This window comes from Symphalangus syndactylus, chromosome 2 (assembly GCF_028878055.3).
Source record: "Symphalangus syndactylus isolate Jambi chromosome 2, NHGRI_mSymSyn1-v2.1_pri, whole genome shotgun sequence".
Classification (NCBI taxonomy): domain Eukaryota; kingdom Metazoa; phylum Chordata; class Mammalia; order Primates; family Hylobatidae; genus Symphalangus; species Symphalangus syndactylus.
In genome coordinates this window covers 91,892,140-91,918,778 of record NC_072424.2, presented here as the reverse complement: position 1 = coordinate 91,918,778, position 26,639 = coordinate 91,892,140, and the positions used below count along the sequence as shown (strand labels likewise).

The 26,639-nt window shown below is 39.9% G+C and overlaps 1 long non-coding RNA gene and 1 pseudogene across 2 annotated transcripts in view; one reads left to right on the top strand and one right to left on the bottom strand.

Moving 5' to 3' along the window:
• The window catches only part of LOC129472358 (uncharacterized), a 109,105-nt gene that overhangs the window by 36,182 nt on the left and 46,284 nt on the right, over nt 1-26,639 (bottom strand). The window lies entirely within an intron of this gene.
• On the top strand, nt 19,380-22,360 carry LOC129462269 (acyl-coenzyme A diphosphatase NUDT19-like; annotated as a pseudogene).

Here is a 26,639-nt window from a genome sequence, read left to right as displayed (position 1 = left end):
TGGATCATGAGGTGAGGAGTTCGAGACCAGTCTGGCCAACATAGTGAAACCCCGTCTCTACTAAAAATACAAAAAATTAGCGGGGTATTGTGGTGTGCCAGCTGCTCAGGAGGCTGAGACAGGAGAATCACGTAAACCCAGGAGGCAGAGGTTGCAGTGAGCCAAGATCACACCATTGCACTCCAGCCCAGGTGACAGTGCGAGACTCCATCTCAAAAAAAAAAAACCTTAAGGTATAGATATTAGTAAAATGCAATAAAATTATTAGTAAGTGATAAGCTTTAAGTATTCATTACATTTATTTTTAATATAATTTATTTAACTACAAGTATATATAATTTAATTTTGCATAATGCCCGTGTTTGACAACTGGCTCTCAAAATTTCCAATTTATCAATCAGTTTTTGAGAGCTTGTATACGTCAGCCATAACATACCACTGACTGTTACCTATTGTCTGCCAGTCACCATGATTGGCATTTTAGATACATTCTTTCATTAACACTCACTGTACCCTTCTGGAATAGCTATTATTTTACAGATGAATAAAATATCTCAGAAAGATTAAATAAATTGCCTGGATTCACATAGCTAAAGTCTGGTTGTATGACCTCCACCCCCTAAATCTCCATATTCAATTATACCACACAGCCATTCATATAACAGAAATTTGCTTTTAAACTGTTTTATCCTTTATCCAAGATAATAGATTGTGTTCCACATAAGCTGGGGTCCTCTAAATTCAGTGAGTTTCTGAACATCGATGTATGTGTTTGAGTTCATTGACACTGAGTAGTCTGGTTACAGAAAATACCATTAAGCTGGATAAGAAATCCAATGTTAGGCAGGGCTTAAACCATACGGAAGATGATCATGGGGAGCTGATTACGCCATATTAAGTCTTCCACCCAGAGGCACTAGAATCATTTCAACCTCTTATCTCATTTTCCTTAAGTTAATTTCAACTCAACAAAACTAATTCCTTTTTAAGCAAGTCTCTTTTTTTGCACAATGAACCTAAAGGTAGAATATCCAATAACATTTCAATCACTATTTTCAACTAACTCATAATAATTGTTACTGTTGTAATGTTTGTGCCAAAACAATTTGTTAATGTTTTGTAAGTTTTGTTTCTTCTTACAACATAACATGATGGTATTTTTTTCATTATTTAGAGAATATTAGTCACTGTAATCAAACCCACATAGATAAGACCTTAGATATTTAATACAAGGGTTACTCCTGTACAAATGGAAATAAATTAAGTTTAACGTTTCTACACAAATACGGTTGTTAATTTATGTACAATGTCAACTCAACATGGTAAACTGGGATACTTTTTCCAAAGTTTACAGTACAGCTAAAGTTTCCAAAAATTCAAATTATATATATATATAATTATATATATAATTATACAAACATAATTATATATATAATTATACAAACATAATTATATATATAATTATAATTATATATATATTTATATAAAAAGACCAATAATAGCAGCATGTTATGCATCAATAGCAGCAACAACTTGTCCAGGTTCTGCAGTAATCTGAACAAAATTATAGAGACACCCAGCACACTCCATTTAACGAAAAGGAGAAAAAAAGGTAAAAACCAAAATCCCAGAAAATTGCAAAGTTCTGTTACTGTTGTGCTACCTGGCACCATTTTTTAAATTAGTTTCAGAACCATTATCTGGAAGGAAAACATTCTAGAATAACATTATTAAAAACAACTTTGATAAAGCATGGTCACTACTATGTATCATAAAGCAGGTACAAGATATTCTGCATTCACAGAGGTATGATACAGTACTGTCCTACATCTATATTACTAGAAGTTACAATTAAAAAGGCATTATTTCAGACTTGATTCTACTTTTCTAGCAGAGGGCCCAAAGGATGGTATGACACAGCTCTGTAAAGAAATGCTCCTTCTTAGGGTTTCCTTTCATTAGCAGCACAGTTCTAGGTACTCACTGTTCTTCATGAACATCAACTAAGAACTGTTTTTCAAAAAAACAGGCCACATTTTCTTTATCCAGTCTATCAGTAATGGAAATTTAGGTGGATTCCATGTATTTGTTTATTGTGAATAGTGCTGCAATGAACATAGGCGTGCACATGTCTTTATAAAAGAATAATTTATACTCCTTTGGGTATACACCCAGTAATGGGATTGCTAGGTCAAATGGTATTTCTGTCTTTAGGTATTTGAGGAATTGCCAAACTATCTTCCACAATGGCTGAACTAATTTATACTCCCACCAAGGGTGTATAAGCATTCCTTTTTCTCGACAACCTTGTCAGCATCTGCTGTTTTTTGGACTTTTTAATATTAGTTATTCTGACTGGTGTGAGATGGCATCTCATTGCGGTTTTGATTTGCATTTTTATAATGATCAGAGATATTGAGCTTTTTTTCATATGATTATTGACTGCATGTATGTCTTCTTTTGAAAGTGTCTGTTCATGTCCTTTGCCCACTTTTTTATGGGGTTGGTTTTTTCTTGTAAATTTGTTTAAGTTCCATATCAATGGGGGATATTAGACTTTTGTTGGAGGCATAGTTCTCAAAAATTTACTCCCATTCTGTAAGTTGTCTGTTTACTCTGTTGATAGTTTCTTTTGCTGTGCAGAAGCTTTTTAGTTTAATTAGATCCCATTTGTCAACTTTTTATTTTTCTTACAATTGCTTTTGGTGCCTTCATCATGAAATCTTTGCCCGTGCCTGTGTCCTGAATGGTATTGCCTAGGTTGTCTTCCACGGTTTTTATAGTTTTGGGTTTTGTGTTTAAGACTTTAATCAATCTTGAGTTAATTTTTGTTTATGGTGTAAGGAAGGGGTCTAGTTTCAATCTTTGATGTATGGCTGGCCAGTTTTCCCAGCACCATTTATTGAATAGGGAAATCCTTTCCCCATTGCTCGTTTTTGTGAGGTTTGTTGAAGTTCAGATAGTTGAAGGTGTGTGTTTTTATTTCTGAGTTCTCTATTCTGTTTCATTGGTCTATGTGTCTGTTTTATTTATTTATTTATTTTTGATCTTAACATTTTAATATGTGTATTTTGATTTTATTAAGAAGCACATTCAAACTTAGCCAGGAATAAGAGGATCAAAGATAATTCAAAGTTTTTTAAAAGCAGTACCACCCCAGAAAAATAGACTTTAGCTTTCATAACTGTATTCAAGCCATTCAATAATAAGCTAAAGTGTACATATGTGACTCTTCAGGATCTGAAAGCTGCCAGTTTGCCTTCCTATGTATCAGACACTTTTCTCTAATTAATCTTTTTTTAATTATTATACTTTAAGTTCTGGGGCACATGTGCACAATGTGCTGGTTTGTTACATAGGTATACATGGGCCATGTTGGTTTGCTACACCCATTAACTAGTCATTTACATTAGGTATTTCCCCTAATGCTATCCCTCCCCCTGCCCCCACCCCACCACAGGCCCCAGAGTGGGATGTTCCCCACCTTGTGTCCAAGCGTTCTCATTGTTCAATTCCCACCTACGAGTGAGAACATGCAGTGTTTGGTTTTCTGTCCTTGTGATAGTTTGCTGAGAATTATGGTTTCCAGCTTCACCCATGTCCCTACAAAGGACATGAACTCATTCTTTTTTATGGCTGCATAGTATTCCATGGTGTATATGTGCCACATTTTCTTAATCCAGTCTATCATTGATGGACATTTGGGTTGGTTCCAAGTCTTTGCTACTGTGAATAGTGCTGCAATAAACATACATGTGCATATGTCTTTATATTAGCATGATTTATAATCCTTTGGGTATATACCCAGTAATAGGATCGCTGGGTCAAAAGGTATTTCTAGTTCTAGATCCTTGAGGAATCGCCACACTATCTTCCACAATGATTGAACTAATTTACACTCCCACCAACAATGTAAAAGTGTTCCTATTTATCCACATCCTTTCCAGCATCTATTGTTTCTTGACTTTTTAATAATCGCATTCTAACTAGTGTGAGATGGTATTTCATTGTGGTTTTGATTTGCATTTCTCTGATGACCAGTGATGATGAGCATTTTCTCATTTGTCTGTTGGCTGCATAAATGTCTTCTTTTGGGAGGTGTCTGTTCATATACTTTGCCCACTTTTTGATGGGGTTGTTTTTTTCTTGTAAATTTGTTTAATTCTTTGTAGATTCTGTTGGGTAGATTGCAAAAATTTTCTCCCATTCTGTAGGTTGCTTGCTCATTCTGATGGTAGTCTCTTCTGCTGTGCAGAAGTTCTTTAGTTTAATTAGATCCCATTTGTCTATTTTGGCTTTTGTTGCCATAGCTTTTGGTGTTTTAGTCATGAAGTCCTTGCCCATGCCTATGTTGTGAATGGTATTGCCTAGCTTTCAGTCTAACATTTAAGTCTTTAATCCATCTTGAATTAATTTTTGTATAAGGGGTAAGGAAGGGATCCAGTTTCAGTTTTCTACATATGGCTAGCCAGTTTTCCCAGCACCATTTATTAAGTAGGGAATCCTTTCCCCATTGCTGGTTTTTGTCAGGTTTGTCAAAGATCAGATGGTTGTAGATGTGTGGTGTTATTTCTTAGGCCTCTGTTCTGTTTCATTGGTCTATATGTCTGTTTTGGTACCAGTACCATGCTGTTTTGGTTACTGTAGCTTTGCAGTATAGTTTGAAGTCAGGTAACGTGATGCCTCCAGCTTTGTTCTTTTTGCTTAGGATTGTCTTGGCAATGAGGGCTCTTTTTTGGTTCCATGTGAACTTTAAAGTAGTTTTTTCCAATTCTGTAAAGAAAGTCATTGGTAGCTTGACGGGGATGGCATTGAATCCATAAATTACCGTGGGCAGTATGGCCATTTTCATGATATTGATTCTTCCTATCCATGAGCATGGAACGTTCTTCCATTTGCTTGTGTCCTCTTTTATTTCATTGAGCAGTGATTTGTAGTTCTCCTTGAAGGGGTCCTTCACAGCCCTTGTAAGTTGGATGCCTAGGTATTTTATTCTCTTTGTAGCAATTGTGAATGGGAGTTCACTCATGATTTGGCTTTCCATTTGCCTGCTATTGGTGTATAGGAATGCTTGTGATTTTTGCACATTGATTTTGTATCCTGAGACGTTAACAACAACAACAAAAAAGGAGAATTTTAGACCAATATCCTTGATGAACATCGATGCTAAAATCCTCAATAAAATACTGGCAAACTGAATCCAGCAGCACATCAAAAAGCTTATCCACCAGGATCAAGTCGACTCCATCCCTGGGATGCAAGGCTAGTTCAACATACGCAAATCAATAAACATAATCAATCACATAAACGGGACCAATGATAAAAACCACATGATTATCTCAATAGATGCAGAAAAGGCCTTCAAAAAAATTCAACAGCCCTTCATGCTAAAAACTCTCAATAAACTAGGTATTGATAGAATGTATCTCAAAATAATAAGAGCTATTTATGACAAACCCACAGCCAATATCATACTGAATGGGCAAAAACTGGAAGCATTCCCTTTGAAAACTGGCACAAGACAGGGATGCCCTCTCTCACCACTCCAATTCAACATAGTGTTGGAAGTTGTGACCAGGGCAATCAGGCAAGAGAAAGAAATAAAGGGTATTGAATTAGGAAAAGAGGAGGTCAAATTGTCCCTGCTTGCAGATGACATGATTGTATATTTAGAAAACCCCATCATCTCAGCCCAAAATCTCCTAAATCTGATAAGCAACTTCAGCAAAGTCTCAGGATATTTTTACTTTTTTGGGACAGAATCTCACTCTGTCATCCAGGCTGGAGTGCAGTGGTACGATCTTGGCTCACTGCAACCTCTGCCTCCTGGGTTCAAGTGATTCTCATGCCTCACCCTCCCAAAATGCTGGGATTACAGGTGTGAGCCACCACTCTGGCCTATGTGTCTGTTCCTGTACCAGTACCATGCTGTTTTGGTTACTATAGCCCTGTAGTATAGTTTGAAGTCAAGTGGCATGATGGCTCCAGGTTTGTTCTTTTTGCTTAGGAGTGCCTTGGCTATTTGGGCTTTTTTTGTTCCATATAAATTTTAAAATAGTTTTTTCTAGTTCTGTGAAGAATGTCAATGGTAGTTTAATGGGAATAGCATTGAATCTATAAATTGATTTGGGCACTATGGCTATTTTAACAATATTGATTCTTCCTATCCATGAGCATGGAATGTTTTTCCATTTGTTTGTGTCCATGATGGTATTTTTTAAAAAATTTAATAAGCAGCATCACTGTAAAGTTAGAATAGAAGCCCCGGGAACAAAATACTTTTTAAAAAATTAATAATGCATTTTCTATAAAATAGAAAGAGCTTACAAAATAAATACACAATTCAAAAAAGTTAGTAGATACTTACTGGATAATATTTAAACCTTTATATTGTCTGCCTGAAAGGTTAAAAGGTAATTGCTTGCAATCATGAGTGACCAGCCTTGCCAGAAAGTAGATACTAAAATGACTAGTGTCATCTATTAAATACTTTGAGCAGTACCTTTTTAAAAACACTGGTACTGCTCTGAAAAATCATTTTCTCTATCATTAGTTGGTTAAATTATTCCATATGCCTTTACTGTAAAGTCATTTTAGGTCTTGGGAAGAATGTAATATATTACTTTTAACTACAGCATCAATTCAGAATGTTATTTTTCCCTTTTTGTTTGCTTCAGGGACCACACAGGAAGCTCTACAGAATGTGTGCAGCCTAGAAGCCTAACCTAATATTGAATGTTTCCTCTTATCTTCACTGTTCCTGCTTCTCTGTCCCCTACCTTCAGTTATACCGTTCTTTTATTCTCTCTCTGATTCTCTCATTTCCTCCTTGCTCTTCTCCATTTCTCTCCTGGCATTCAGTAAGGGAGTACATGGAAAACAAGAAAGGAGAGTGGATATGTGTCTTTGATCTCAATGTGCCCAGAGCCTGGCATAGTGCCTACCACTTCAGGGGAGGCCAAGAAATGAGTGACTGAAGGGATAGAGAGCACACTGAGCAAGGGCTAGAGAACCGTTATTCTGTTCTATATCTTTCATGATGCACTTTTATATATATAGGAGGGTTTTTTTTGCATTGAAATAGAGGACATAATGGAGGGATGGAGTGAGGAAAGATATAAAATAGAGTAAAATAGTTGATGTTATTGGGGCTATTCAGAAAAGAGTAAAATATACTGAACCAGGTCATAACTCAGGACAAAAGGGGCTGATAATGAATGACAGAAGAGAATTTTCCACTTTATTTCATATATTTGTTTTATTTAAAAGATATATAAAGAAGAATTTAGCAATTTGAAGATGAAGTGTAGGAATGATTACCCAAGAAACCTTTCCTGTATACTGCTGAAGAGATTGGTTTCAGCATCTTCATAATGCTCCTTCCTACTAAGTAATAAAAATAATACTAATAATAATTTAAAATAGTAGTCCCTGACATTGAGGGCTTATTATGTGACAAACACTGTTCTAAAGACTTTATATGCATTGTTTCTCACAACAAGCCTATGAAACAGGAACTATTTTATTACCCTAACTTTATAGTTAACTGAAGAACAAAGAGATTACTAATTCGTGTAATAGTTTTGTATTATTCTAAAGATAAACTCCAGGTCCCTTAGGATTTCAATCAGGGCCCTCCACAATCTGGTTCTAAATACCTTTCAAAATTAGGTCCTACTCCTAACTGACAAAAATAGTACTATAAGGTTCCTAGCATGTCTTCTTGCTTTCTTGACTGTAAGCTTCACTCCAACCACTGTTTCCATCCAAAATGCCTTCTGCCTATCCTTTGCCTATTTGAATCTTTCCCATCATTCAAAACTCAGCTGTAGTGTCAGCTCTTTTATGGAGACATCTCTGACCAATCTCACCCAATGACCTTGCCCTCCTCTGAATTCACAACTCACTCTTACAAATACTACCTTTTAACTTCTCTTGACTTATTGTCTTATATTATCATTTAAATGACCATATTGGATTTTTGTTTCTCCAACTAGCATGTTAACTTGGTATAAATCATGTCTCCATAATGTATGCACAGTGCCTAGCTAAGTTCCCAGTATGCATAGTTATCATCAATGACTTTTTTGTTAAACTAATGTATTGTGTAGCATATACAGAGACTATTCATGTCATTAGAATGTATTCTATTCTTCTTGGAGCCACAATTCATATAACTTCAGCATGAAAAATGTTCATATGCCCAAAGATTACATTCATTCTGGTAAAAAAAATTGATAAGATTTATCTATTAATCAGAATATTTACACTCCAAATACATTACTGTATTTTCATATTCTATAAAAACCAGAATATTAAAAAAATCCCACTTTAAACAAACTGGTTATTTGAGAAATAATACTGAGAAAAGTTGCAACTCAGACAAGAAATAAGAAATTAAACTGATTTTCTTTAAATAATGTACAAAACCAAAGGTCAGGCAATTGTAAGACAGGTAGAATGTCCTACTCTATTGGACTTATTTTTTGTTGTTGTTTTTGTTTTTGAGAAGGAGTCTCGATCTGTTGCCCAGGCTGGAGTGCAATGGCATAATCTTGGCTCACTGCAACCTCTGCCTTCCAGGTTCAAGTGATTCTCCTGCCTCAGCCTCCCAAGTGAGTACCTGGGACTACAGGAACCCACTACCATGCCTGACTAGTTTTTGTATTTTTAGTAGAGATGGGGTTTTACCATATTGCCCAGGCTGGTTTCAAACTCCTGACCTCAAGTGATCCGCCCACCTTAGCCTCCCAAAGTGCTGGGATGACAGGCATGAGCCACCACTCCCAGCTTACTGCATTCATTTCTGATAACCTTAAAGATCCCTGGAAAAGGAGAGGTTACAAACATCTAAATTTAAATATGTATGTGTATGTGTGTGTGTGTGTATATATATATATATATATATATATATATATATATATATATATTTTAATGGTAAGTGAATTAGGAAGTTTGGAAAACCTTCATGACGGTAGTTCACAGCTTTCTGAACGTATTTAAATGAGGTGGAAACTGACAAAATTGAATTGTTTTGGAAAACTTGCCCAAGGCAGACAAGGAACAGATGGAAGGATTATGCCAAGGAACATATCACATGCTACTTAACTCGTTTGGGGACGGACTGTTAGGCTAAAGATGAGAAGAAAGAACAAACAAACATTTAACTCCAAATGAAAGAAACAACCTAGCTGCTTTCAACGTACTCTGCCTGAGTTTATTTCAAACTGCTCTTTAGGAATCAGAAGTACATCAGTTTCTTCAAAAAGGCAGTGAAAACCATCTCCGTGTCCCTCACAGGCTGATTTGCTCATAAAACAAGAGAATGAACAAGACTGTAGTGTCAACATTTACTGTCACATTATCAAAATTAGTGTTGTCATTTTCTTTGTCATTTATTTATTTTTGAGACGGAGTTTCACACTGTTGCCTGGGCTGGAGTGCAATGGCACGATCTCGGCTCACTGCAACCTCCACCTCCCCGGTTCAAGAGATTCTCCTGCCTCAGCCTTCCAAGTAACGGAGATTACAGGCGCCCGCCACCACGCCCAGCTAATTTTTTGCATTTTTAGTAGAAAGGGTTTCACTATGTTGGCCAGGCTCATCTCGAAGGCCTGGCCTTGTGATCCACTCGCCTCCGCCTTGCAAAGTGCTGGGATTACAGGCATGAGCCACTGTGCCCGGCCAGTCATTTTTAAAAGTCCTGATTAAGCCAGGCATGGTAGCTCATGCCTGTAATCCCAACACTTTGGGAGGCCAAGGCAGGCAGATCACTTGATCCCAGGAGTTCATTGAGACCAGTCTGGGCAAACTGTTGAAATCCCATCTCTACCAAAAAAGATACAAAAATTAGTTGGTCCTGGTGTTGCACACCTATGATCTCAGCCTCTCTGGAGGCTGAGGTGGGAGAATTGCTTGAGCCCAGGAGGCGAAGGTTGCAGTGAGCCAAGATTGCAGCATTGCACTCCAGCCTGAGTTACAGAGCGAGAGCCTGTCTCAGATAAAAAATAAAAGTCCCGATTAGAAAAATTCTTAGCACAACACTTAAACACCAAGGTGATTTAATTGGAATAACATTAGCCAAGAATTCAGGAAAAATTCTTGAAGAATTGAAATTAGATAACAACAACAATGGATCAAGAATGCTCTAGATTCAGAAAGTTGTGGACTGGCTAGTTCAACTTCTATCCTGAAGAAATTATTAGGCTTTATTTTTAGAAACCAATTGGGAATACTAATGGACAAAGATTCCCTTCATTAAACAGAACTAGCCTTGTTGCAGGAAAATATGGTCACTTTCACTAACAGGGGTAATAAGAGATGCCATTTAAAGATATTAGAGCAGCGGCACACACACACACAAAAGCCAACATCATAATTAGATTGCCATGAAGAGTATGAGAGCATTTCACACTCAGAGTAAAACACGTGAAGGCCAGAGTCAGGGAAATGCTACTAATGACATGCCAAGCACTCAGTGTTAACATTCAGATGCAAGAAAGAAAGATGCTGTAACCTTAGAACCTTAGAAAGTCTGCATGGCAATACCGTATGGGTGAAAATTTTATGTACCGAGGATCAATTTTTATTAAATATAAATAGTAGATTACAACTTGCCTAAAAAACATGTTCTAATATGATAGACAATATGATATGAAGAATCATAACTTATAAGGAAAAGTCAATCCAACACAAAACTTGGAAAATCAGGGCTATTTCTCATCCGTACTGCTTTCTGAAGAAGGTGTAAGCAAACAGAAACATATCTAGAAACTTCTGAGCAAAAATAAATGTCCTACATTTCTTGTCGCAGACTTTCGCTCTAAAAATACCCATTGGCTTTGAACACAACAGCTGGCCGATTCGGTCCAAAGTTCCATCTATCATCAGAGTGCTCCCAGGCAGCTGGATTAATGACCTTTTCATGTATTGACTCTCCACTTTGGTGTCCTGAGATTATTCAAGGACATAAGTGACTTCTTAAGAAAGTTGGTCCTTTGATGGGCATGTTAACTCCTTTGTCTCCTAGACTTTGAAACAACATATATAACTCTAGATTTTTCACCATCATCAAACATTTACTGAGACTAAAACCAACATACCTAAGAATATGCATTGAAAAGACTGGGAGCAGTGGCTCACGCCTGTAATCCCAGCACTCTAGGAGGCCGAGGTGGGCGGATCACCTGAAGTCAGGAGTTTGAGACCAGTCTGGCCGATGTGGTGAAACCCCATCACTATTAAAAATACAAAAATTAGCTGGGCATGGTGGTACACGCCTGTAATCCCAGCTACTCGGGAGGCTGAGGCAGGAGAATTGCTTGAACCCTAGAGGCAGAGGTTGCAGTGAGCCAAGATCATGCCATTGCACTCCAGCCTGGGCGACAAGAGCAAAACTCTGTCTCAAAAAAAAAAAAGAAAAGAAAAGAAAAAAAAAGAATATGTATTGAAAATAGTTAAGTGTACAAACTACCAACCAAAGGAATGCTAAGGAAAACAAATGCTACAGAAAGAGGTAACGTCTTGCTCTAGAGAGGTGTCAGTGAAGAATTCACAGAGAATGCAGACATGAAGTGAGTTTGAAAGTACTCGAAGCACTGGACAAATGAAGAAGAGGAACATGGGCATCCAGGGTAAGAAGAGCATGTCAGCAAAGGGCTAGAGATTGGAATTCATCTGGCTTGTCTAATTTGAATACAGTCAGGATTCCTGTAGCAGATGTAATGGAAAATAAAAGTGAAAAGGTAATTAAGAGCAAAATGATGTAGTGTCTTGAATGTCAGGCTTAGCAATTTGTACTTTATTCTGCAGATAAAGGGACTGTGATTTAGGAAGATTAAGGCAAAACCTGTGAACAAGATAGGTTAAAAGCATAAAGGTGGAAAAACCAGCATGAAAACTATTTCAATAATTCAACCCAATGAAACCAAATTCATACATGATTTGCCCATGGGCCCAATCTGGCCCACAGCTGATTTTATATGGCCCACATACTTTTTTGAAAAAATCAAAATAAGTTTCCAATATTTAATATATAATATTGCACATTATAACCTGCATTTGCGACTTCTGCAGAAAGGCTTGTTTCAAGGCCCTCAAAGTCTTTCAAGGCCAAGACACTGAGTTTGGAGGCCCAACCCCAGGGAAACCCCATGTTTCAATCAAGCATCTCAAAGTGAACCCAAATACCACACTAAATGTGATTTATTTATATGTAATGGTATAGATCTTGACTTTCACTTAATTAGTTGATACTTTAGGTCTCGCAGAAAACCTCACTCTACCTCCTTTTGTAGTTTACTCAAAACACTTATTAGGAAAATGGAGTTCAGTAGTTATAATTAGTTTTAACAGCTCAACTCTATTTCTTCAAATGTTGCACAATCCCTAGACCAGACCCCATGGACCCTGAACTTATTTCACGTAGAAAAAAAATTACAATGCATTTCACTTAAGTAGAAAAATCAGAAAGAAAAAGAGAATACAATAAATAATTTTAGACATGTTGAATTTCAGGTGTTAGCAGGAAAATCTATGTTAAAATATTCAACAGGGCACTGTGGACACACAATTGGAATTTGAAAGAGATTAGGTCTGGAGATTTAAATTTTATAATCATTTACACAAAAGTAACGATTGGGCCAGGCACGGTGGCTCACGCCTGTAATCCTACTGCTTTGGGAGGACGTGGCAGGTTGATCACCTGAGGTCAAGAGTTTGAGACCAGCTTGATCAACATGGTGAAACTCCATTTCTACTAAAGATACAAAAAATTAGCCGGGTATGGTGGCAGGCACCTGTAATCCCAGCTACTAGGGAGGCTGAGGCCGGAGAATCGTTTGAATCCGGGAAGCGGAGGTTGCAGTGAGCCAAGATTGCACCATTGCACTCCAGCCCAGACAACAAGAGCGAAACTTCGTCTCAAAAAATAAAAAATAAAAAGGAACAATTGAAGTTATTCAAAATAAGCCTTGGAGAATATGAAGATTAGCAGACTGGAGGAAGTAGAGGAGTCAATGAAAAAGAGGGAAAAGCAAAAGAAACAATATCTTCTAGGGGTTGAAAGCCAGGAGAACAATGAGTTTTAAGATGAGTCAAACTCTGAGTCCAAATCAGCTTGCACTCCTGTATACATTCGCTTATTTAATCCATACAATGACCCTTCAAGATGTGTCATACCCATTTGACAGATAATAATACCAAAACACAGAGAGATTCCCTGAGTAATCTGATGGCACACAGCTAAGAAGTGATAAATCTAACAGCGTGTCTCAACTACAGGTGATTTTGCTTCACACAAGACATTTGGCAACATCTGGAGATATTTATGGTTGTTAGAACTGGGAGTGGAAGGGAGCAAAGGAGAGAGGAGAGAGGGAGAGAGAATTGCTATTAGCAACTAGTGGATAGAGGCCAGAGATGCTGTTAAATATCATACAATGCCCAGGAGAGAGGAATTAAACAAAGAATTATCTAACCCCAAATGTCAGTGTTACTGATCTAGCACATAGTCTTTCAAATGTGACGTTTAGTCTTTCCATAAGAGCACTCTATCCAAGATGCAACCAAGTTACTGCACTAAGGCCAACATTAGGCTAAGGGAGCCTTGACAGAAGTTTATAATTTTTTTTAAGAGATAGGATCTTGCTTGTTGCCCCAGCTAGACCTGAGCTCCTGGGCTCAAGTGATCCTCCCACCTCAGCCTCCTGATTAGCTAGTATTATTAGTGCATGTCACCATGCCCAGCTCTGGAATATGTGTTTTTGGGTAGCACACAAAACTGAATAAGAAAATCTGGAAGTGGGGCCCAGCAGTCTGTGTTTTTAAAAGCCTTCAAGGTGATTCTGGCATATTCCAAAGTTTGATAACCAGTAAACTTTAAAAAAATAAGTCTGATGAATTTGGCAATTTGAAAGCCATCATGGCTTGTTGAGTATGCACTTTTTGAGAAGGTGCTGAGGAAAGAAGTAAATGCTTCAGCTAGGCATGGTGGCTCACGCCTTTAATCTCAGCACTTTGGGAGGCTGAGACAGGAGGATGGCTTGAGGCCAGGAGTTTGAGACCAGCCTGGGCAACATTACAAGACCCCCATCTCGAAGGAGAAGGAAAGGAAGAAGAGGAAGAGGAAGAAGAATAGGAAGAAGAAGAAGGAGGAGGAGGAGGAGAAGAAGGAGGAGGAGGAGGAGAAGAAGGAGGAGGAGGAAGAAGAAGAAAAAAAGAAAATGCTGGGGGCAAAGGAATGAATGTTAATAAGGAAACAATTTTATCTAGTTAGGCTCTAGTGGATAGAATCCTGCCTTGCGTTTACATAATAATAATAATAAGATCCCTTATGTTTCCTCATATAGTACTGTAGCCTGATTGCTCAAACAGGAAACATGTCTTACACATTTACAGATTTCCCTTGGTACTAAGCACAAAATACCATGTAGTCAGTATTTAATAAACGTTTGATGAGTGAAATTAATCAGACTTTAAAAAGTCCTGCTTTGTGTTTTGGGCAAGCTGATATTTACCTTTACCTTCACAAGGCCTAGAACATACTCATTCTCTCAGCCTGGTTCTCTGACATATGGGTCAGAAGTAAAGCAATCAAGGAAATTCCTAAATAAATTTATTAGGATAGGAGAATTTGTAGATAAGGGAAAAAATTCTTTCTATGCATTCATTGGGTCAACTTTTAGCCCATACAGAATTATGCAAAATAATTTGGTTACTTCAGTATCATAGCTATTCATTCTTAAGGAATTGCATGTTTGCCCTGTTCTAGGTACTGTGCTAAGATCTGGCAATACAAAGACTAATACTTTATGGACCTTGCTCTCAAACAACCCACAGTCACTTAGATTGAGAACAAATATAAAAACAAGAGTGTATAGTTGTTTGAAGATCTAGATGGAGTTCACTGGGGCACTAAGGGTACAACTAGGTAAGAGAAAGAGGATTGTTAGTACTCTAAAATGAAACAAATAAAAATCCAGTGAAGTTAGCTTAAGAAAAAGTCAAGGATTTAGGGGTGTCTGATGAATCCCAAATCCAGTGATGCTGCTGGACTTCAAGGACAGGAACCAGAAAGTAGGAAGTAGGGCAGGAGTTGAGGACAAAGGCTTTTTTTTTTTTTTTTTTTGAGACAGAGTCTTGCTCTTGCTGCCCAGGCTGGAGTGCAACAGCACGATCTCGGCTCAGCTCCACCTCCGGAGTTCAAGCAATTCTCCTGCCTCAGCCTCCCGAGTAGCTGGGATTACAGGCCCCCACCACCATGCCCAGCTAATTTTTGTATTTTTAGTAGAGATGGGGTTTCGCCATGTTGGCCAGGCTGGTCTCGAACCCCTGACCTCAGGTGATCCACTGGCCTTGGCCTCCCAAAGTGCTGGGATGACAGGCATGAGCCACCATGCCTGGCTGAGGAAAAAGGCTTCTTACACAACATGGCTACTAAAATCCCACCACTGAAAGGAAAAACCTCATCAAAACGATTATTCATAAGACTAGTTGCAAAGAGGAGAAAGCATTTGCCCCGCAGAAGAGGTAAAAGAGGGCCTTCTAGGCAAGAAAGCGAAATGAACAAAAGTATGGGGACCTGTATGTGCGTGGACCATGTTAGGGTAACAACAAGCAGCTTAGGGTGACTAGAGGACAGCCAGGGAAATGCTGGCAGGGGAGGGGTCAGTTTGGAGGGCAGAATTCAATGAATTGGCAGTGTAGGTAGCAGGTGGATCACAGAGCTATCAAAAGAGGTCGGGGTGCAAAAAATTTCAAACATGAAAATACTGGAATTAGATACACATTGAAAAAGTTGACTTGGGCAGCTGTCTGGAGGGTAGACTCAAGTAGGAACATGAGGCTAGAAAAATGTTAGGAGGATGCTATTGTATGCATGTAATCAGTGGTGTCCAAGGTAGGAAGAGTGTACCCTAGGAGAGGGGTGAGCCTATCCATTTTAGTGGAAATCAGAACTTCAGAACTTCTTTTTTCTTCTTTTCTTTTGAGACAGAGTCTTGCTCTGTCACCCAGGCTGCAGTGCAGTGGTACAATCATAATTCACTGCAGCCTCAAACTCCCGGGCTCAAGCGGTCCTCCCACCTCAGCCTCCCTAGTAGCTGGGACTACGGGCTCCATGCACCATCATGCCCAGCTAATTCAGAACTTCTTTTGATATGTTATTTGTTATATTTATTGTTAACTAAAACATTAAGGTTTACTAGTAGCACATGAATTAATACTAAGACCTTTCCTTGGTCCATGTGCAAGAGGGTCATGTGCTATTTATCCTGATGGTAGAGTGAGGACAGTTCTATGATGTAGAACCATTGACAGTGACACTCTTCATCTCATATACTTTAGAGTGTCTATTTCAGCTTAGATGTTCCCGGTGAAGTGGATTTATGGCTTATATTATCTAATTTAAGCTAAACTAGCCCTCAAAAAAAAATGAGCACGATTTTTAAAAGATTCCTGCAAAGAGACATTAGATTGTAGATAATATGAATAATTCAAGCACAAGGAAATGGCAGAGCTGAAGCCTCTTCTTCTGCTAGCTGAAGCTCTTTCTCAACCACATTGTTAAAAGCAATGGCCACATAGATCTAACAAGAAATTGGCCAAAACAGTCTAAATTATCCGTAAGTCTATTTAAAATATTGTTTTACATCCTTAAAGATAAACCTTACCCAAATTGTGTACTGTGCTTTGAGATGTCAGCTATTAGTTACTGGTAGTACAAAGTCACCAGAATTAGTAAGATGTTTAAACAGCGAGGATGAAAATATATATTGCTACTTACAGCAAAATGAATGAATCTCAGAAACTTCACACTGAGCGAAAGAGGCCAGATACAAAGGAGGATTTGCTATTGATGAAATTTGTGTATAAAGTTCAAAACAATTAAAACATAGCTGTGGCGTCAGAGGTCAGGCTAGTGATTATCCTTGGTGATGGGGGAGGAGAATGAGTCACTGGGAGAGGTCATGAGGGGAGCTTGTAGGTACTGGCAATGTTCCATATCCTGGTCCTAATTTAAACTACATGCTCACATGCTGTGTCCACTTTATGAAAATTCATCCAGCTGCACACTCACAATGTATCATCTTTTCTACATATATGCTGCCATTGAATAAAACTTTATTTGAAATAGATTTTTTTTTTTTTGAGACAGAGTCTCACCCTGTCTCCCAGGTTGGAGTGCAGTGGTGCGAACTCAGCTCACTGAAACCTCTGCCTCCTGGGTTCAAGAGATTTTCCTGTCTCAGCCTCCCAAGTAGCTGGGCTTACAGGTGTGCACCACCACACCCAGCTAATTTTTTTTTTTTTTATCTTTAGTAGAGACAGGGTTTCACCATGTTGGCCAGCCTGGTCTTGAACTCCTGACCTCATGATCCACCCACCTCGGCCTCCCAAAGTGCTGAGATTACAGGTGTGAACCACTGCGCCCGGCCTGAAATAGATTTTAAAAAGTAAGATGTTTAACTATTTTAGGTAGCACATATAAAAAGAATTACACAATATTTGTCCTTTTCTTACTAGCTTATTCACTTAGCATAATGTCCTCCAGGATAATCCATGTTGTCAAAAATAACAGGATTTCTTTCTTTTTAAAGGCTGAATAAAATTCCACTTTGCATTTTGCATATGTGTGTGTGTATAAATACCATACTTTGTTAATTCACCTATTGATTCCACTGATATGAGGCCATCTAAAATAATCAAACTCATAGAAGCAGAGAAAAGAATGGTGGTTACCAGGAGCTGGGGAGAGGGGAAAGAAAGAGCTGTTGTTCAATAGGTATAAAGTCACAGTTATACAAGATGAATTAGTTGTAGAGATCTACCATACGGCATAGTACCTATAAGTCAACACAGTCAACAATACTGTGTTATGCACTTAAAAATCCATTAAGAGGATAGATCTCATATTAAATGTGCTTACCACCACACACACACACACACAAAAGATGCAAAGAAACTTTTGGAGGTGATGGATATGTCTGTTACCTTGACTATGGTGATGGTTTCACAGGTGGATGCACATGTCCACACTTCAAACTGTACATACTTAATATGCTTAGTTTTTTGTATATCAATTATATCTTAATAAGGCTGTCTAAAAAATAAATTAAAAAATTAAAATTTGTTTTCTCTTTTTAAAAAAGTAAGATGTTTAATAATTATCAAGAGCATTGACAAATTTCTGTAATTCATGGGAAACTGTTTTTGTGCTGTTAATAAATACAGCTTCTAAAACACTATTGTTTCATTATCTCATCTTCTAAAATTTATATTTGAAATGTATAAAATATTAGACAAATAGCGCATGTACTTAATCTCATAATTTCATCAAATATAATTTATTGGAGCGTTTGAACACATCAGTTTGCTGAAGGGGACGTGCCATAAAAAGCCTACCCGTCTAGGCCCGGTGCAGTGGCTCACGCCTGTAATCCCAGCACTTTGGGAGGCCGAGACGGGCGGATCACGAGGTCAGGAGATCGAGACCATCCTGGCTAACACGGTAAAACCCCTTCTCTACTAAAAATACAAAAAATTAGCTCGGCATGGTGGCGGGCGCCTGTAGTCCCAGCTACTCGGGAGGCTGAGGCAGGAGAATGGCGTGAACTCGGGAGGCGGAGCTTGCAGTGAGCCGAGATCATGCCATTGCACTCCAGCCTGGGCGACAGAGCGAGACTCTGTCAAAAAAAAAAAAAAAAAAAAAAAAAGCCTACCCGTCCAAACAAGAGCTGATAAGAGTCTGAACTATGTCAATAGTACTGGGAATGAGAAGAGGGGATAGAGAGAAGAGATGACAAGAAGAAAGAATCTGCAGGACCTGATAACTGATGTTTGGGATGAGTAAAAGGAAAGAATCTCTGGTGGCTCCAGGTTTCCGTGAAGGCTGGTAATGCCCTTCACCAAGAGAGGAAACCCAGGAAGACAATGGGTATGAGGAATATACAGACATTTAGAATATGGAAACCACACCTCTTTATTGAAATCCACAACAATAACCCCTTGTTATATAGTCAGCCCTTAAAAATGATTAATTCATTATTTTCTAAAGCCACACAAAGAAGTGTCACTCCTAAGAGGAAATCTTAACTAATTAATTACTTATGATTACACTGTAAGTGTAAGGTATAACTAGCAATGAAAGTACATTTGCTTTTGAAAGAAGGTCTAGGAAAAATTATTCTAAAATCGAGTGCTGTAATTATTTTCATAAGTATGGGGGGAAGTACAGTGTTTTATTATCAGGTCTATGAAAAAGGGCAATGTAATTAATCATCAACTATATTCTTAAAATTAGGCTTCTTTTAAAACATAAAAGTCAAAGAAATGCATTTATTTTTAATTGAGGCTCTAAGAATATTTTTTAAATTAGCATCATGAAATTGTTATCAGGACAAAAATCATTTGCATTGCCCACAAATGACCCCATTTTCAGTAATGTGCATCAAACGTATCATCCATAATAAGACTTCGTCCTGGCTTGGCTTTTTTTTTTTTTAATCTAAAAAGCTTTAATTTCTTTACATATATTTATCCAGTGTCCCTGTGCCTCATGAGGATAATTCTCTGGGAAATTAAACCACAAAAAGATGCCTGACTTTCCCCCAAGTCACAAGAGGCACAGGAATAAGGGACACCCCCAGGCGAGACTCCTTGGCATTCCATGTTGCTCTCTTTACTACAGTAAAATGATTCCACAAAGTTATGAAATTCAGATGGGAGGCCCTAACATGTGTTGGAGGCCAGAAAAAAAATATCCCTAAGAAGACAGGGGCTGGGCATGGTGGCCCACACCTGTAATCCCAGCACTTTGGAGGCCAAGGTGGGTGGATCACCTGAGGTCAGCAGTTCAAGAACAGCCTGGCCAACATGGTGAAACCCTGTCTCTATTAAAAATACAAAAATTAGCTGGGCATGGTGGTGGGCACCTGTAATCCCAGCTACTCAGGAGACTGAGGCAGGAGAATCACTTGAGCCTGGGAAGCAGAGGTTGCAGTGAGCTGAGATCGTACCACTGCATTCCAGCCTGAGTGACGAGTGAGACTCGGTCTCAAAAAAAAAAAAAAAAAAAGGAACATATTGGAGGAAGAAAGATAAAAGTGGCTCCAGCATTTAAAGGATCACTCTCTGCCATCATCTCTCACTCTTGTTTGAAGTGTTCCTTTCTATTACATTAATTCTTTGTAACTGACAGAAGTTTCCTTTCCTTCCTTTTCTCCTTCCTCTTCCTTTCTTCTGCAGTCAGTACCCTGCGAGGATCAGGGATGTCACCATAACTAGGACACATTCCTACCCTCAAGGAGCTCAGAGCTGAGTAAGAAACTTCAGATTTAGTCAGGGAAATATATGCCTTTTATATATTTTTTAATTGACAAAATGGTATGTATTTATCACATATAGCATGAGTTTTAAAGTATATATACGTTGTGGAATAACTAAATCTAATTGACATACACGTTACTTACAGTTATCATTTTTGTGGTGAGAACATATAATATCCACTGTCTTAGCATTTTTCAAAAATGTAACATATCATTAACTATAGTCATGATGTTGTACAATAGATCCCTTGAACGTATTCCTCCTATGTAACTGAAATTTCGGTTTTGTCCAACATCACCTCCTTGCCACCTCCAATAGCTCTAGCCTCAGATAAATACCATTCTACTCTTTTCTTCTATGAGTTCAACTTGCTTAGATTCCACACGAGTGAGATTATACAGTATTGTCTTTCCGTGCCTTATTTTACCTAACATAATGTCCTCCAGGTTAATCCACGTTGTAACATATAACAGAATTTCTTTTTTTCATGGCTGAATAGTATTCCATTGTGTATACATACATTTTCTTTATCCATTCATCTGTTGATGGCCACTCAGGTTGATTTCATAGCTTGCTACTGTGAGTAATGCTGCAACAAACATGGGAGTGCAGATATCTCTTCAACACATGAGTTTCATCTCCTTTGGATATATATCTAGTAGCGGAATTGAGGACCATATAGTAGTTCTATTTTAATTTTCTTAAGGAACAGCCATATTGTTTTCTGTAATGACTGCACTAATTTACATTCCTACCAACAGTGTGCAAGGATTCCCTTTTTTCCACGTTTTCAATGAACACTTACCTTTTGTCTTTTTTATAATAGCCATTCTAACAAGTGTGAGGTGATATCTCATTGTGCTTTTAATTTGCATTTGTACATTTTTTTGGCCCAAGGAACATCTGGAATTTTTATTTTGACCAGAAAGCTATGAATATTTTCACTTTGAAATCTTAAAGTACTGATAGATTGACATCTTAAAAGCAAATGCCGCTTGGAGGAGGTAGGCATGCTGCTGCTTTGGCCCAGGGCCGCCCCAACTGGCCTACGCCAGGGCCTGGCCTTGCCCTCAAGCTGCCTAGGGGCCTCGCTGCCTGGCAACCCCAGCCTGCCTGCACCGGGACCCGCGCCCCTTCCTGTGGCTGTGCCTGCACCTTGACTGCACGCCCGACATCTGGGCGCTGCAGGAGGGGAGTGCCTGGCTCACACCTTTCATGCACGCTGCCACTCGTCACTCCCACACGGCCTCCTTACTGCGTTGCCTCCTCGAGCCGCTGTCGGTTTACCCTGACTTGGCCAAGGTGGTGGGCTGCCAGTGGTCATCTCTGTCAGTTGCAGCTGAGAGTTTCTTATCAAAAGAAATGTGGTTGGCACCCCCACAGTTCTATGAAATAAGAAGACTTGAAAACTTGGCCTCTCTCCCTGACTTGCACAAATTGTGGTTGGATAGTACATTAGAAGGATGGAAAAGATGGCTGCCCATCACCTTGTTAACTGCTGATAGGAAGCTCCAGCTTTTTCCAGTTGATGAGCTACACTTGGAAGATTCAGACTTTTTAGAAAATCTTTTTTCTACTGAAAAGAAAGACTGGGTCGGGCGTGCTGGCTCAGGCCTGTAATCCCTGCACTTTGGGAGGCCGACGCAGGTTAATCACCTGAGGTCAGGAGTTCGAGACCAGCCTGGCCAACATGGTGAAACCCTGTCTCTACTAAAAATACAAAAATTAGCCGAGCGTGGTGGCAGGCGCCTGTAGTCCCAGCTACTCAGGAGGCTGAGACAGGAGAACTGCTCAAACCTGGGAGATGGAGCTTGCAGTGAGCCGAGATGGTGCCATGGCACTCTAGCCTGGGCAACAGAGCAATACTCTGTCTCAAACAAACAAACAAACAAAAGGCTGAAGAAATCATGAAGGAAGGCAAGCAGTTTCACTGAATAGTGATATCCAATCACCATCTTTATGATATCTACGTGGCTGTTCAAAGTGTAAACACGTTTATCCCAAGAACTCCTTAGTAAGAAAGAGCCATCTGTAGGGTGCCCGTGCTCGTTTATAAACTGGCTTACTTGGAGTCCTTGTGAATAATGAGGGTTGAATTTCAACTTGCTTGAAATGTAAGGAACTTTGTGCCAGTAAAAGCTATTAAATGCACTATTTCTTATTTCAAGTGTTTTAGGGAGCTATCTTGCTTATTTTATTCTTTAAACCTTACAATGTGCCACATGTATAAAGTTTATAAAGTATTAATGATCTTGTTAACCAAAATAAGAAAAAAATTTCACAAGGGTTCCCACTCCTGTATTGTTTTATTATCTCAAAAGTTTAAATAAGGCTGGGCACGGTGGCTCATGCCTGTAATCCCAGCACTTTGGGAGGCCGAGGCAGCAGATCATGAGGTCAAGAGATCGAGATTATCCCGGCCAACACGGTGAAACCCCATCTCTACTAAAAATACAAAAATTAGCTGGGCATGGTGGACTGTACCTGTAGTCCCTACTCCACCTACTCGGGAGGCTGAGGCATGAGACACGCTTGAACCTATCCACTATATTGGCACTTTTCCTGATGTGCTTTGAAGGATGATCCATGAATTTCTTAGACACTTTGCTGGAATTACTTTAAGGGTGTCTGATTAGATGGTGAACAGGAGACTGAGATAAACTAAAAGTGACCATGTCATTGTTTTCTTGCTATGTCTTTAGCTTGATGATTAAGATACAATTCCTTTTAAAACCAAAGGACATTATTTGGTTATTATGTTTCCCAAATTAGAAATCTATCTTAGTTGATATTTTAAAGAAACGCGAAGCCATAACCAAAACCATCATTGTTTTTATGCCAGAGTGTTAATGAACGTAAAGAGGTTACAGAGGTGTGGTGTTTAATTAATGATGTTTATTTTTACTATATTTAGTGAGTAATTTTTCATTGTCTTTAAAGATAAATAATATTTATTGATTAAAGGTGAGAAGCCGAGTGCAGTGGCTCACACCTTTGGGAGGACGAGGCTTGAACCTGGCAGGCGGAGGTTGCAGTGAGCCAAGATCGTGCCACTGCACTCCAGCCTGGGCAACAAGAACAAAATTCCATCTCAAAAAAAAAAAAGGGGGGGTGAGAAATGATAGTTAAGACACCCATTGTGTCAAGATCTTTGACTATATTACGCATTGGACAAATGATTTGATTTTGAGGCAGGAAAATAGGGTCTGGAGGCAAGGGAACATAAGGCTGATTCACACTTCAGCTATGACAGGAAATATCCTCTCCATAGGGTGTTGGGGACCAGCCTCAACACCACCCGTAAGGGTACCAAAGTCCGGTGGTGACAAAGGAATGGGAAGAGACAGGTTAAGAGTTCATAAAGGTGGGAGCCAGGGTGCCAGAGCAGATCAGAGGCTGCAAAGGCCCAGAGTTCTGGTCTCCACACTATTTATTGAGTACAGTTACTTAGATCTAAGAAGCAGATGTTCAGGGCGAAACAGTGAAAGGGAGGTGTCAGGCCTCCGAGCCTAAGCTAAGCCATCATATCCTCTATGACCCGCACGTATACATCCAGAGGGCCTGAAGCAACTGAAGATCCACAAAAGAAGTGAAAATAGCCTTAACTGATGACATTCCACCATTGTGATTTGTTTCTGCCCCACCCCAACTGATCAATGTACTTTGTAATCTCCCCCACCCTTAAGAAGGTTCTTTGTAATTCTCCCCACCCTTGAGAATGTACTTTGTGAGATCCACCCACTGCCTGCAAAACATTGCTCCTAACTCCACCACCTATCCCAAAACCTGTAAGAACTAATGATAATCCCACCACCCTTTGCTGACTCTCTTTTTGGACTCAGCCCGCCTGCACCCAGGTGAAATAAACAGCCTTGTTGCTCACACAAAGCCTGTTTGGTGGTCTCTTCACACGGACGCGCGTGACATTTGGTGCCACAGACCCAGAACAGAGGGACTCCTTCGGGAGATCAGTCCCCTGTCCTCACCCTCACTCTGTAAAGAGATCCACCTACGACCTCGGGTCCTCAGACCAACCAGCCCAAGGAACATCTCACCAATTTCAAATCAGGTAAGTGGTCTTTTCACTCTCTTCTCCAGCCTCTCTCGCTACCCTTCAATCTCCCTGTCCTTCCAATTCCAGTTTTTTCCTCTCTAGTAGAGACAAAGGAGACACATTTTATCTGTGGACCCAAAACTCCAGCGCCGGTCACGGACTCAGGAAGACAGTCTTCCCTTGGCATTTAATCACTGCAGGGATGCCTGCCTGATTATTCACCCACATTCCATTGGTGTCTGATCACCGCAGGGACACCTGCCTTGGTCATTCACCCACATTCCCTTGGTGTCAAGTCAATTGCGGGGATGCCTGCTTTGGCTGCTTACCCACATTGCAGCCCAGGGCTGCTCCCCACCCCCTTTCTCCGTGTCTCTACCCTTCTCTTTAAACTTGCCTCCTTCACTGTGGGCAACCTTCCACCCTCCATTCCTACTTCTTCTCCCTTAGTCTGTGTTCTCAAGAACTTAAAACATCTTCAACTCTCGCCTGACCTAAAATCTAAGCATTTTATTTTCTTCAGCAACACTGCTTGACCCCAATTCAAAGTCGACAATGGTTCTAAATGGCCAGAAAATGGCACTTTTGATTTCTCCATCCTATGATACCTAGATAATTTTTGTAGAAAAATGGGCAAATGGTCTGAGGTGGCTTACGTCATGGCATTTTTCACACTTCATTCCCTACCTAGTCTGTTCCCAATGCGACTCATCCCAAATCCTCCTTCTTTTCCTCCAGCCTGTCCCTTCAGTCCCAACCCCAAGCGTCGCTGAGTCTTGTGAATCTTCCTTTTCTACTGACCATCTGACCTCTCACCTCCTCCCCAGACAGCTCCTCCTCAGGTCACTCCCCACCAGGCTGAATCAGGCTCCAACTCTTCTTCAGCCTCTGCTCCCCCACCCTATAACCCTTCTATTACCTCCCCTCCCCACACTTGGTCTGGTTTACAGTTTCATTCTGCAACTAGCTCTCCCCAACCTGCCCAACAATTTCCTCTTAGAGAGGTGGCTGGAGCTGAAGGCATAGTCAGGGTACATGTGCCTTTTTCTCTATCAGACCTTTCCCAAATCAGCCAGCATTTAGGCTCTTTCTCTTCAGACCCCACTAAATATATACAGGAATTCCGATATCTAACTCTGTCCTACAATTTAATCTGGAGTGACTTAAATGTCATCCTAACTTCTACCCTCTCCCCAGATGAACGGGAAAGAGTTTTTTATCTAGCCCAATCTCACGCTGATAACCGCTGGCTTCATGAGCCAGACCTCCAGGAAGGCATTAGAGCAGTTCCCTGAGAAGATCTCCAGTGGAACTATCAGGCAGATTCCCCAGGTATAGCTAGGCGAGATTACATGGTTTCCTGCCTAGTTGAAGGGCTTAAAAAGGCAGCTTACAAAGCTGTTAATTACGACAAACTTAAAGAAACTACCCAAGGTAAAGATGAAAACCCAGCCCAGTTCATGGCCTGCTTAGCAGCAACCCTTAGACGCTTTACCGCCCTAGACCCAGAGGGGCCAGAAGGCTGCCTTATTCTCAATATGCATTTTATTACCTAATCTGCTCCCAACATTAGAAAAAGCTCCAAGAATTAGATTCCAGCCCTCAAACCCCACAACAGGACCTAATTAACCTCACCTTCAAGGTGTACAGTAACAGAGTAGAGGCAGCCAAGTAGTAACATATTTCTGAGTTGCAATTACTTGCCTCCACTGTGAGAGAAACCCCAGCCACATCTCCAGCACACAAGAACTTCAAAATGTCTGAACCGCAGTGGCCAGGCATTCCTCCAGGACCACCTCCCCCAGGATCTTGCTTCAAGTGCTGGAAATCTGGCCACTGGGCCAAGCAACGCCTGCAGCCCGGGATTCCTCCTAAGCCGTGTCCCATCTGTGTGGGACCCTACTGGAAATTGGACTGTCCAACTCGCCCAGCAGCCCCTCTCAGAGCCCCTGGAACTCTGGCCCAAGGCTCTCTGACTGACTCCTTCTCAGATCTTCTCGGCTTAGCGGCTGAAGACTGACACTGCCCGATCACCTCAGAAGCCTCCTGGACCATCACAGATGCTTTGGGTAACTCTTACAGTAGAGGGTAAGTCCGTCCCCTTCTTAATTAATATGGAGGCTACCCACTCCACATTACCTTCTTTTCAAGGGCCTGTTTCCCTTGCATCCATAACCATTGTGGATATTGACGGCCAGGCTGCTAAACCTCTTAAAACTCCCCAGTGGTGCCAATTAAGACAATATCCTTTTATACACTC